This window comes from Malania oleifera, chromosome 6 (genome assembly GCF_029873635.1).
Source record: "Malania oleifera isolate guangnan ecotype guangnan chromosome 6, ASM2987363v1, whole genome shotgun sequence".
NCBI classification, from domain to species: Eukaryota; Viridiplantae; Streptophyta; class Magnoliopsida; order Santalales; family Ximeniaceae; genus Malania; species Malania oleifera.
The window spans coordinates 48128778-48142314 of NC_080422.1; the positions used below are offsets into that span (position 1 = coordinate 48128778).

Here is a 13537-nt window from a genome sequence, read left to right on the forward strand (position 1 = left end):
TCTCTCTCTACATTTTGGTTTCTCTACCTTCTCTCTACGATTCCAGCCCCGATTTTCCCCATTTCGACAATCAAAAGTTACCACGATGATCTTGGGCAGATTCTCTACAACTTAGCCGGAGCAGAATTTTGGTTAGAGAAGTTCAAATACCATCCCAAAACCAAGGTAAGTAAGTAATTTTAGAGTTTATGTGCTTATTTGGAATTTCAGAACCCAGAAAATGTGTTAGATGTTAATATACTAGGGTTTGAGTTGAGTCAACTGGGGTGAATGTGGTTTTAGGGTTTGGAGCTTAGAACGCTGTAGGCGTGATTTAGGGCTTTTAATAGGTTTCACATGAATCAAGTAAGGGAATAGATTAAGTCAGGTATCTTCAGAAATTTATTTATGAATTAATGTATTTTTGGGAATACTAGTGTTGAACAAAGGAAACAGGTTTTATAACATATTATGGTATAATACAGAATAGTACTCACTCGTGTGGCATATGAGTATAAATTTAATGTAATATCAGTATGTTAGAAATGTTATTATTTCAAAGAATATGTATGGTTTTTCAGTAATTTTTAGAAGATCATAGACAATACAGATGTTAAAGATATTTCTAGTATATTATGATATGATAGCCGACACAGATGCCGATATATGATAGTTGGTGCAGATGCTGAGGTATGATAGCCGGCGTAGTTGTCGTGATCAGTTTTATTATGATGATTTATTCAGAAAATATGAAATGACAATTTTTGTTCAGAAATATGTAAAAGCAGATCTTATGTCAGAAATGTGAAAAATGTTATTTAAGTATAGAAATATATATGTTATGTGAAATGTGTTATCTAGTAGCAGAACCTAAATGGTTACGTATATTAAGAGTACGGTACCGTAGCTAACGAATCAGATCGGTATAGTAAGATACCCACTGAGTGCCAACCCCCAAAGGTTGTCGGTGTGTAGGCTGGGGGACCAATTTGGGTATAGCCGACAGTGCAACCAAACAATTCAGGAAGTGTGGGTCGGTGGCCGATTAGCCCAGAAGTGTAGGCGGTGTAGTAGGTTACCCACTATGTTATTGACCCCTAGATGTTGTCGGTGTAGTAGGCTGGGCAGGTCAAGTTGGGTGGGCAATCATGTATAGTTATATTATGTTTGACTTAACCTGGTAGACTGGCGAGCGTTAAGTCCAGCCTATGAGCCGCATAACCCGAATCATGAGGGGTGGAGTCATGATACATAGATTTACATCCAGAGTATAATTTTAGTAAAATATGGATTTAACAGATGATTTTTAAGATATGGAAATTCAATATGATATTGGCACACCCCGAACCTATAGATGGGCCTTAGGTGTGATTTTTGTAACCTAACCTATTTCTGTATCATTTAAAACATACATGATACTACACTGAATGAGGGTCCGACCCCGTGGGGAACGCGTAAATCCTATACACAATCACATACACATACATACACATCAAATACGCAGCAAAAGCGTTCTTTCTAATACATACAATGTACCATACCAGAGTCTATACATGAATATAGTCTACGCTCCAAAATATAGTATATACCCTGGGTGTCTACAAACCCCAATAATGACAACTCAGTTACAAAAATCAGTACTTACTCAAGTACTGTACATAGCTAATCGACACCCACACTCCCGTATGCCAGGATGTTAGTTTTGGCTACTCGAAAGACCTAAAAAACATTTGTTTATTCGGGGTGAGACACCTCTCAGTAAGGAAGAAAACATGTTATATCAGTGTATGACATACAAGTGTTATTTCGACATAAAACATAACACGATACAGTTCCAGTATTTTCACAATTGAGTTCCAACACATACGATACCAAACATACGGTCAGTGTCATCACACTCAAGCACCCGATACCTTGCAATAACCAAAGCCCCACAATGATATCGTTGCTAATACGGTGTCCACTTACACCCATCGGTGACCAACCAGAACAAATAGACGATATTTCACACCCTCAGATATAGAGTCGAACACTCTCGCCCATGGTATTTAGTCGAGACATGGCGTTTGCCCACTGTAATTAGCCGAGATGTAGCAAATTTCACAAAACTTGGAACAATTTTGGAGCTCATGTTCCTATACCCCTTAGCCTACGGTAATTAGCCGCCACAGCTGTTTTACAAAACCTGGAACATTTTACATACAACAGTTCATTCCACACTTATTTGAGTATACAACAAATCATATTGTTTTCAATTCAAGAATATAGTTTAATACAAATACAGGTATGGTCATCTCATTACTACAGTTTTATATAACATACGATTTTCCAACAGAAATATAGATGATACTTGAAACCCCTAATTTTTCCTAAAACTATAACTCAAAAATCCTGCATTTTCACCCAATAGATTTTCCCAAATAAGTAGTCAAAACATACATACAATTGTAAACTACATGTTTACCGATTCTAATTTGAAAATATAATGGATATAAACAATTCCTCTTACCTTTTCCTGAATACCAAAACACAAGCTCAACGGCTCCAAAATAACAAACCGAGGCACCAAAACCTCAACAAAGAACAATACTTCCTTACAATACTATTCTCTACAGATCTATCGAAACGAAAACGAAATCGAACCCTTACCTCGATTTTGGGTCAAAACCCAAAAATCCTCGAAACAAATTTCTGATCCGCTATCCTTGAAGAGATTCTCTTCCCCATCCACGTAGCAACGTCAGATCATTGATTCTGGCAACAGACGGCTTGAAATTATAGAGAGAGAGAGTGTGTGTTCGAGTTCTATAGAGAGAGATTTTTGGTTTATTCTTTATTAAGCAAAGCTAAAAGATATTTATAGCAAGGTTGACTCGGCCAGCCTCGTCGACGAGACGACGTCCTCGTCAATGAGCCGAAGAAGGAAGTTCGTCGACGTCAAAGTGGCCTCGTCGATGAGTCTGAGATTTCATAATTTCATAAAATTTTCTTGGCATCTCCTCGTCGACAAGCTACTGAATCTCGTCGCCGAGCTACACAAGAGCCTTCATCAATGAGAAAGGAAGCCTCGTCGACGAGCCCTGTTGATTTTTACCTTTTAAATTTTCTTTCTCTTTTCTTGTTTATTTAATACACCTATCTCGGGTCGGGTTCTTTTAACCTTCTTTCCTTACAAAAATTTCGTCCTCAAAATTTGCAATCTCTTATTTACCAACTCAACTACATACCCAAACGCATACCCGACTGTAGAAAGAGTCGGCGGCCACCCACATAGTAGCCCCATCCCAAACACATACATACCCTCACTTATGGTGGAGGAATATTGTGGTTAGATACATACACTATCACACACTCCCCCAGAGACTAACCACGCAACATTACTACAATAACAGAATATTACATACATACATACATACCCATACCGATCGTGCTATCAAAACTACTGCTTAGAACAACTATGGATATTTCCGACGTATTTCCATCTCTAACTCTCAAGAAACTTCCTTAATAGCGTGATTCCGCCACAGTACCCTTACTAACGGTATCTCCTTGGAACGTAGCTTTTGAACTTTACGGTCCAAAATTTGAATGGGTATCTCCTTATACACCAAAGCATCCCCAATTTCTAAAGATTCATAACTAATCACATGCGATGGATCTGGCACGTACCTCCTCAACATGGATATGTGAAACACATCATGGATCCTCAAGAGCGTTGGGGGTAGGACAATCCTGTAGGCCATCTGACCCACTCGTTCCAATACCTCGAATGGTATGATATACCTCGGGCTCAGCTTGCCCTTCTTCCTGAATCTCGTTACCCCTTTCATCGAAGCAATTCTCAAGAATATCTCACCTCCAACCTTGAATTCCAAGTCACGACGGCAAACATCCGTGTAACTCTTCTGCCAACTCTAAGCTGATTTAATCCTATCCTCAATCAACCTGACCTTCTTAGAAGCTTGTTGCATGAGTTCGGGACCCAATATCTGTTGTTCACAAACCTCATCCCAATAGCGAGGAGATCGACACCTCCGACCATACAATGTCTCAAACGGTGCCATCCCGATACTAGCCTGGAAGCTATTGTTATAGGAAAACTCCACCAATGGTAGAAACGGAATCCAACTACCATCGAAGTCTATTACACAAGCCTGTAACATATCCTCCAAGATCTGTATCGTCCTCTCTAACTGTCCATCAGTATAGGGGTGGAATGTTGTACTGAAAGTAAGCTTCGTCCCCAGTGCTTCCTGTAAGCTCTTCCAGAATCGAGAAGTAAATCTCGGGTCTCAATCTGAAACAATGGACATCGATACCCTATGCATTCTGACTATTCCTGCACGTATAGATTTGCTAGCCTACTCAAGGAGTAGTTAACCTTCATCGGTACAAAGTGAGCAGATTTAGTCAACCTGTCCATGATTACCTAGATTGCATTCTGCCTGTGAAGCGCTGGTGGCAACCCGGTGACAAAGTCCAGCCACGTCCTTTGCCTCATGTTCAACTCCTTTTGTGTGAAAAAGTATTTGAGGCTCTTGTGGTCTGTGAAGATCTCATACTGTTCACCATATAAGTAGTGTCTCCAGATCTTTAATGCATATACTACTGCCGCCAACTCCAGATCATGCGTAGGACAATTCTTCTAGTACTCCTTGAGTTGCCGAGAAGCATAAGTAATTACTTTCCCTTATTGCATCCGCACACATCCCAAACCCTTCAGCGATGCATCGCTATGAATCACAAAACCACAGTCCCCAGATTGGATGGTTAAAATCGGAGCAGTGACCAGTCGGTGTTTCAATTCCTGAAAACTTTGGTCGCACTTGTTGGTCCAATCAAATCTCACACCCTTCCTCGTCAACTGTGTCAGAGGGCTAGATAACTTAGAGAATCCCTCCATAAACCACCGATAATACCCAGCAAGTCTGAGGAAACTCCAAACATCCTGCATGCTCTTCGGTTTCACCCTAGTCAACCACTACTTCTATCTTTCCTAGATCAACTACAATATCACCCTTCGACACAACATGACATAGAAACGCGACCTGATTTAGCCAGAACTCGCATTTCTTCAGTTTAGTATACAACTTCTTCTCCCGTAAAAGTTGGAGTACCAACCTCAAATGGTTTCTGTGCTATTTCGAACTCTTAGAATATATCAGAATATTGTCGATGAATACTACTACAAACTGATCTAAGTATTCATTAAAAACCCTGTTCATTAGGTCTATAAATACCGCTAGAGCATTAATCAACCCAAAAGGCATGACTAGAAACTTGTAGTGACCATATCTAGTTCGGAAGGCAATCTTCGCAACATCCTCAGTCCTAACTTTCATCTGATGGTACCCTGACCGTAGATCGATCTTTGAAAAGACATGCGTTCCCTGCAGTTGGTCAAATAGATCATTTATACGAGACAATGGGTATCAGTTCTTCACTATTACTTTGTTGATCTCGCGGTAATCAATGCACATTCACATCGACCCGTCCTTCCTCACAAATAATGCTGGAGCTCCCCAGGGCGAAACACTAGGTCTGATAAAACCCTTATCCAGTAGTTTCTGCAACTGCTCCTTTAACTCTCTAAGTTCATCTAGAGCCATCTAATATGAAGCTTTAGAAATCGGCGCCTTGCCTGACAGCAGATCAATAGTGAACTTCACCTCCCGATTAGGAGGTAAACCGGGTAAGTCTTCTGGGAATACATATAAAAATTCATTAACCACTCAGATATCTTTAAGTTTTAGATCATCCTGAGGTGGTCCTTCACGCAAGCTAGGTACCCCTGACAACTGTCCAAAAGTAACCTTTTCGCCTGTATAGCTGATAAAATATGTGGCATCGAATGCACACACAATCCCACGAACTCGTACTCCTATTCCTCAGGAGGTCTGAACACTACTATCTTCCTATGACAATCAATCACCGCATAACTAGAGAATAATCAATCCATCCCTAGTATGACATCAAATTCATACATGTTGTACACTACTAGGTCCCTCGGTAGCAACCTTCCCTGAATAACCACCAGACAGTTTCCTAACATCTTACTACAGATCGTTACACTCCTAGTCAGTGTAGCCACATACAACCACTCATCCATCACTTGGGTTTCAATCCCACACATTTTCACAAAACTTGCAGATATAAAAGAGTGGGTTGTTCCCGAATCAAATAAGACAATAGCTCTATTTGAAAGCAATAACATGGTACCTGTCACCACGTTTCCAGAATATTTCGCATCTACTGGAGTGAAAGAATACACTCTCGCTGGAGTCGTATTTGCCTAATAGTTTCCCCGAGGCATCTGATTACTTCCATGGTTCTTGCTCTGTGCAGACATATTGCCCCTCTATGCCTGACAGTTTCAGGATATGTGGTCCAGTTTTCCACAGTTGTAGCAGTTACCCCAGAATGGCTGGCATTCACCATCATGCCATTTACGGCACCTGGTGCATTGCATGGAAGACAAATCCCCTTGAGAACCCTGTCGTTCACTATTTTGATGATAACCTGAACCATAGTTCTTTTTCTTCTTCCACTATCCCTGTCGAGGACCAGAAGGTATTGGCCTCTTCTTCTGTTCTTGTACCACCTCATCCCCCTAGAGGTCAGCCTCAACTATGGTGGCTTTATCCACCAGAATAGAAAACTCTCGAATCTGCATCATACCCACAAGCCTACGGATGTCCTTCCTTAGACGCTTCTAGAACCTCTGAGTATTCTCATACTCGTTCAAGATCAAATACGGCGCAAAACAAGGTAGCTCAATATATATGACAGCATATCTTTGCACCATCAAGGTTCCCTGAGTTAGGCTCGAGAACTCATCAACCTTTGCATCACAAGTGGAAGTCGGAAAGTACCTCTTTGAAGCGGCTCCAAGTCATACTAGATGGACCAGCTCTCTACTTCTCAAGCAGACTCACCGCCATCCACCATCTTTCAGCTTCTCCTGCCAGTTGAAAAGTAGAATAGAGAACCTTCAGCTGGTTAGTGCAGTGCAAAACTTCCAATATCTTCTCAGTCTTTTGCACCCAGTTTTCTGCTACTATCAAATTAGGTCCTCCCGTAAATGTCAGAGGGTTCATGTGGGTGAACCTATCTATAGAACAACATGTAGCAGTAGGAGAGTGCTCACGTCTCCTAACACTTCACCCAATCTCTCACATGATTTGCCTTGTCAAACCTTGAGACACCAAAGGAGACTCGTCACTCGTAGTCCCCTCAGAACCACTATCCAAGTTGTTATCCTTGTGCTCCATTTTGAAAGTACGATAGGAATCAGTTAGAATTCCTACATCATACACAGTTAACATAATCATTGAAAGCTAATCATGTTAACTACAACTCTCACGAGTCCAGGTCTGTCCTACCACACCAACACGAAACCATCAATGGTTTGCCGTAATTTTACTGAAATTGTCATTCTAGGAAAAACATAGAACACGGCCAATGAGTCCCCGTCTAGCTACAAGACCACCCTCGACCTACTCTACCCATTTCCTACATCCTATACTCTGGTATGTACACATATTCACGCCTAACCAAGTCTAGAAGTCCTAATAACCTAGTTAGATCTGATATCAAGTTGTCATGCCCCGAACCCATGGATGGGCCCCAGGTGTGATTTTTGTATCCTAACCTATCTCTATATCATTTAAAACATACATGATACTACACTGAATAAGGGTCCGACCCCGTGGGGAATGCGTAAACCCTATACACAATCACATACACATCAAATATGCAGCGGAAGTGTTCTTTCTAATACATACAACGAATCATACTAGAGTCTATACATGACTAGAGTCTACACTCCAAAATACAGTACATACCCCGGGTGTCTATAAAACCCAACAATGACAACCTGATTACAAAAATCAATACTTACTCAAGTACTATATTTAGCTAACCGACACCCACGCTCCCGTACGCTAGGATGCTAGTTTCAACTACTCGAAGGACCTAAAAAATATTTGTATATTCGAGGTGAGACACCTCTCACTAAGAAAACAAGTTATATCAGTGTGTGACATACAAGTGTTATTTCGACATAAAACATAACACGATACAATTCCAGTATTTTCACAATCGAGTTCCAGTACATACGATACCAAACATATAGTTAGTGTCGTCACACTCAAGCACCCGATACCCTGCAATAACTGAAGCACCACAACGATATCATTGCTAATACGGTGTCCGCTCACACCCATCAATGACCAACTGGAACAAACAGACAATATTTCACACCCTCGAATATAGAGCCGGATACTCTCGCCCATGGCATTTAGCCGAAACATGGCGTTTGCCCACGGTAATTAGCCGAGATGTGGCAAATTTCACAAAATCTGGAACAATTTTGGAACTCATGTTCCTATACCCCTTAGCCTACGGTAATTAACTGCCACAACTGTTTTGCAAAACCTAGAACATTTTATATACAACAGTTCATTCCACACTTATTTGAGTATACAACAAATCATATCTTTTTCAATTCGAGAATACAGTTTAATACAAATACAGGTACGATCATCTCATTACTATAGTTTTATACAACATAGATATTTCAACAAAAATAGAGATGATACTCGAAACCCCTAATTTTCCCCAAAACTATAACTCGAAAATCCCGCATTTTCACCCTATAGATTTTTCCAAATAAGTAGCCAAAACATATATACAATTGTAAACTACATGTTTACTGATTTTGATTTCAAAATATAACGGATATAAACAGAATCCCCTTACCTTTTCCCGAATACCAAAACACGAGCTCAATGGCTCCAAAACAATGAACCGAGGCACCAAAACCTAAACAATGAAGAACAATACTTCCTTACAATACTATTCTCTATAGATCTACCGATACAAAAACCAAATTAGACTCTTACCTCAATTTTGGGTCAAACCTCGAAAATCCTTGAAACGAATTTCTGATCCACTATCCTCGAAGAGATTCTCCTCCTCGTCCATGTAGGAACGTTAGATCATTGATTCTGGCATCAAATGACCCAAAATCCTAGAGAGAGAAAGAGAGAGAGAGAGAGAGAGTGTGTGTGTGTGTGTGTGTGTTCGAGTTCTAAGAGAGAGAAAGAGGAAGAGATTTTTGGTTTCTTCTTCATTAAGCAAAGCTAAAAGATATTTATAGCAAGGTTGACTTGGCCAGCCTCATCGACGAGATGACGTCCTCTTTGACGAGCCGAAGAAGGAAATTCGTCGACGTCAAAGTGGCCTCATCAACGAGCATAAGATTTTAAAATTTCCCAAAATCTCTTGGCATCTCCTCGTCGCCGAGCTAAATGAGAGGCTTCATCAATGAGATAGGAAGCCTCGTCGATGAGCCCTGCTGATTTTTACCTTTTAAATTTTCTTTCTCTTTTCTTGTTTATTTAATACACCTATTTCTGGTCGGGTTCTTACAGAAAAGTAGAGATTTTCATATGATATTAGTTATATATATATATATATATATACATATCTTAAACTGCAATTGATTTCCCAAAATCTCTCGGCATCTCCTCTTCGACAAGCTATTGAATCTCGTCGCCGAGCTAAACAAGAGGCTTCGTCGATGAGAAAGGAAGCCTCGTCAACGAGCCCTGCTGATTTTTACCTTTTAAATTTTCCTTCTCTTTTCTTGTTTATTTAATAGACCTATTTCAGGTCGGGTTCTCACAGATATAGTATGTTTAAAAGTATAGTTTTTCATATGATATTAGTTACAGTTTAAGATATATATATATATATATATATATATATATATATATATAACCGATACATTATTTGCAGTATATGTTTATAGTATGATAATACTCACATTGTCACACACTGATATTAGTCTATTTCCTTTACTGAGACGCCTCTCACCTTAGCATTACAAATATTTTAGGAAATCCCAACAGGAGAGTGGAGCGAGCTCTGTGATAGAGGAGTTTGTAGGTACTACCCAATTGCAGGGTAAGTAGTCGGGTCAAACTCGTGATGAATTTTTATGGTATAAATGTGTATATGTAGAAACAGTAAGACTCTGGTATTGTATATATGTAAAGTATATTTTGATACCACTGCTTAGGTAATATGTATGTATAATAGGTAAATCCCCGGTACTTATGGGATTAGGTTGACTTTGACTGTGTATTATGGTATCAGGGTATTACTAGAGTGATAATATTTTATGAAAAAAAAATGGTTCTAAAGTCAGAGCGTTACATTTTGGTATCAGAGCCCAGGTTGCTAGGTTCTGTAGACTTTAGTGTGCAGCGGAAATAATACCAGAGTATAGGAATAGATTAAGAATTTAGAGAGTCAATGCTGGGGAAATTAAGATGAGTATTTAGGGTTTTGTTCTGTAATCGGGAAGTAGGATTCTCGTAGTGGTTTCTGTGTTTTTCCTGGGATGATGATGTCAGGAAAGTTATAGTGAACTGTTGTCGAGTCGTGTTTCTCAGTTGCTGTACTGAATCTTAAATTGAGAATAAGGATGTTAGGTTAATTGAGGATATAAGATATTAGTTAGATAAATATGTTGTTATGTTATGCAGACAAGGTTCTCAGACTATGTATATTTTCTCCTCAGGATGAACCCTAGAGTTAGCAGCACTCACGCCAGTGGTGATGATGGTGCAGACCCATTTGGTGCGAGCGGTGGTGATTCAGACACGGTTCTACGTAGTGTAGCTTAGCAAGTTATGACTGAGATTGCACGGAGCTCTAGGGAGCAGGGAGGCCAGTAGCAGACCAGGGCTACACTATAGAGAAGTTCGCCAAAATGAATCCATCGGTGTTTTCAGGAGGAACTGATCCTACAGTGGTTGAAAACTGGATGCAGGAAATTGAGAAAATAATGACAGTGCTTCACTGCACTGATGAGCACTAGGTCCTCTATGACACGTATAAGTTGACAGGTGCGACTGAGAGATGGTGGACAGTCGTAAAGTTGCTGGAAGAACAAAGACCCGTACTAGTGGCTACGACGTGAAACTGATTCAAGGAAATGTTCTTTGATCGTTATTTTCCTCCCACTATTAGTTTTGAATCTAAGATAGGGGCAATTGACAGTTCAACAATATGCAGCAAAGTTTATCGATCTATCACGCTTTGCTCCCTACATCATTCTAGATGAGGTGAAAAAGGCGAGAATGTTTGAGAGGGGTTTGACGCATGACATCCATAGATAGGTGGCAATCCTAAAGGTGCAAGAATTCTCTAAATTAGTAAATAGGGCCATAGTAGCAAAGGAAAGCAGTCAGATGGTTATAGGGACGTTGAGTCAAAAGAAGAGGCCCACACCTCTGGGATTCCAGGAAGGGTTCAGCCGAGGCCCTTGGAAGGGAGACAGATACGACAGAGCTCAAAGGCAGGAGATTGGGAGACGGGAGCTTTAAGGCGAGCAGGCGTATCCAACTTGTCCTACATGTGGGAAGAGACACCAGGGAGAATGTCGAGTAAAGAGGAACGTCTGCTACCGATGTGGTGGACCGGGTCATGTCGCACGATACTGTCATATGCAGTATAGTACTGCTCCTGCTCCCAGACCATTTGGAGGGAATATCTAGGCACCCAGGGGTGGCGGCCATCAAAGGACTACAGCTCCGGCGAGAGTTTATGCGGTAACGCGGGGAGATGTTGAGACTGCAAGCGACGTCGTGACAAGTATGATTATTGCTTTATCATATAAAGCTATTATTTTGTTTGACTCAAGTGCCACCCTTATTTCATATCATTGGGATATGTCAAGTTGATTGGAGTTGAGATGCAATTATTAGATACTGATTTGTCAGTAGCCATGCCAACTGGATCCATAGTGAGATGTGGAAGGGTGCTTAGAAACTATTCAGTGACCATTCACAGGAAAATCTTACCAGCCAATCTTATAGTGTTGGACATGCAATGATTCGATATAATATTGGGTATGGACTGGCTGACAGCTAACTATACCAGCATTGATCTCCATAAAAAAGAGGTGATCTTCAGACCCTTGAGAGAACAAGAATTCAGGTTTGTGGGATAGCGTGTGCACACCTCGCCACAGTTTGTATCAGTCATTCAGGCCAGGAGGCTACTCTAAGATGGTTGCCAAGGGTATGTAGCTTATATAAAAGAAATGTCAAATGAAGAATTAAAACAAGTTGATATTCCAGTAGTCAGAGAATTTCCAAATGTTTTTCTGGAGGAATTACCTGGTTTACCACCAAATCGAGAGATTGAATTTGCCATAGATTTACTACCAGGGTTAGCACCGATATCTAAAGCACTTTACAGAATGGCTCCAGCTGAACTGAAAGAATTGAAAGACCAGTTGCAGGAGTTGTTGGATAAAGGATTTATTAGGTCTAGCGTGTCGCCTGGGGAGCATTAGTCCTGTTCATGAAGAAGAAAGATGGGACCATGAGAATGTGCATTGATTATAGAGAGATAAATAAAGTAACAATCAAGAATAAATATCCTCTTTCCATAATTGATAATTTATTTGATAAGATTCAGGGGCCCCAGGTTTACTCCAAAATTAACCTTCGGTCGAGATATCACCAGGTGAAAGTTAAATTAGAGGATATTCTGAAGACGGCATTCATGACCAAATATGGCTACTATGAATTTCTATTTATGTCATTTAGTCTGACTAATGCACCCGCAACGTTTATGACACCCTGAACTTCGTTGACGAATCACAAAAGGGCATTCATCAACGAAAATAGGGGATTCGTCGACGAAGCCTATTGAAATTCCATTTTTAAATTCTATTTTCTTCTTTTCTTATTTATTTCTTTATTTTCCAGGTTTAGGTTTCTATAGCTTTCAACAATTCCAAGCTAGTCCTCGTTCCTTTGTTACTTCTCGACTACTCCTATCTGCTAAACTTTGGCTCCCTTCACTCTCAAATTTTCAACCTTTTTTTTATTCCTCAAATTTCAATCTCTCAATCTCTTAGCTATCTTGCTCCTTTTCTCCTCCAATTCTCTCAATTTTTTTCTTTCCCTCAACTCCCTGAAGATCACTATTTATAAGCCCAGAGAAAGCAACTCTTTAATTCCAATTGATTAATCAAATTGATAACAGATTGATTGATTTTTTTAATTTTATTTTTGATTTGCAATTACCACCCAAATCTAATTGAAAACTCTTCTTATGATGTGTGTACAGGTGCAAGCATGGAGAAGTTAGCCCACCGGATTTTTATTAATTTTTTTTTTAAAATTTGTTACCTATTTTTGTTTATCATGTATTATTTATTTATTTATTTTGAAATTATACAAATGAATATTTACAAAATAATGTATGAATTTAAATTGAATGGTGATAATATTTAGGAAAAGACCCAAAAGGGCATTAAAATTTAATAAAAAATCTAAAATTTTCTATATAAAGCCCTAGACAAAATGAGGTTTCTACGGCCAAAGAGTTTCTCATCTTTCAAACAAGTTAAGTTGATGTAGCCCAAATTTATTTAGTTAGCCTCTCCTTTGAATCACCGAGATTCTTCAACTTCATCATGTTTATTTTAACCATCACTATCAACTTCAATTCCCAGGTTAGAACAACTATAAAA

At 39.7% G+C, this 13537-nt stretch overlaps 1 protein-coding gene across 1 annotated transcript in view; it reads left to right on the top strand.

The window, feature by feature from the left end:
* LOC131157863 (protein HIGH CHLOROPHYLL FLUORESCENCE PHENOTYPE 173, chloroplastic) overlaps nucleotides 1–13335 on the top strand; it is a 71074-nt gene extending 57739 nt beyond the window's left edge. The window contains exon 14 of the mRNA XM_058112290.1: nucleotides 13132–13335. The gene's annotated coding sequence lies outside the window, so the exon portion shown is untranslated. The remainder of the gene's footprint in view (nucleotides 1–13131) is intronic.
* Nucleotides 13336–13537: the final 202 nt, after the last annotated feature.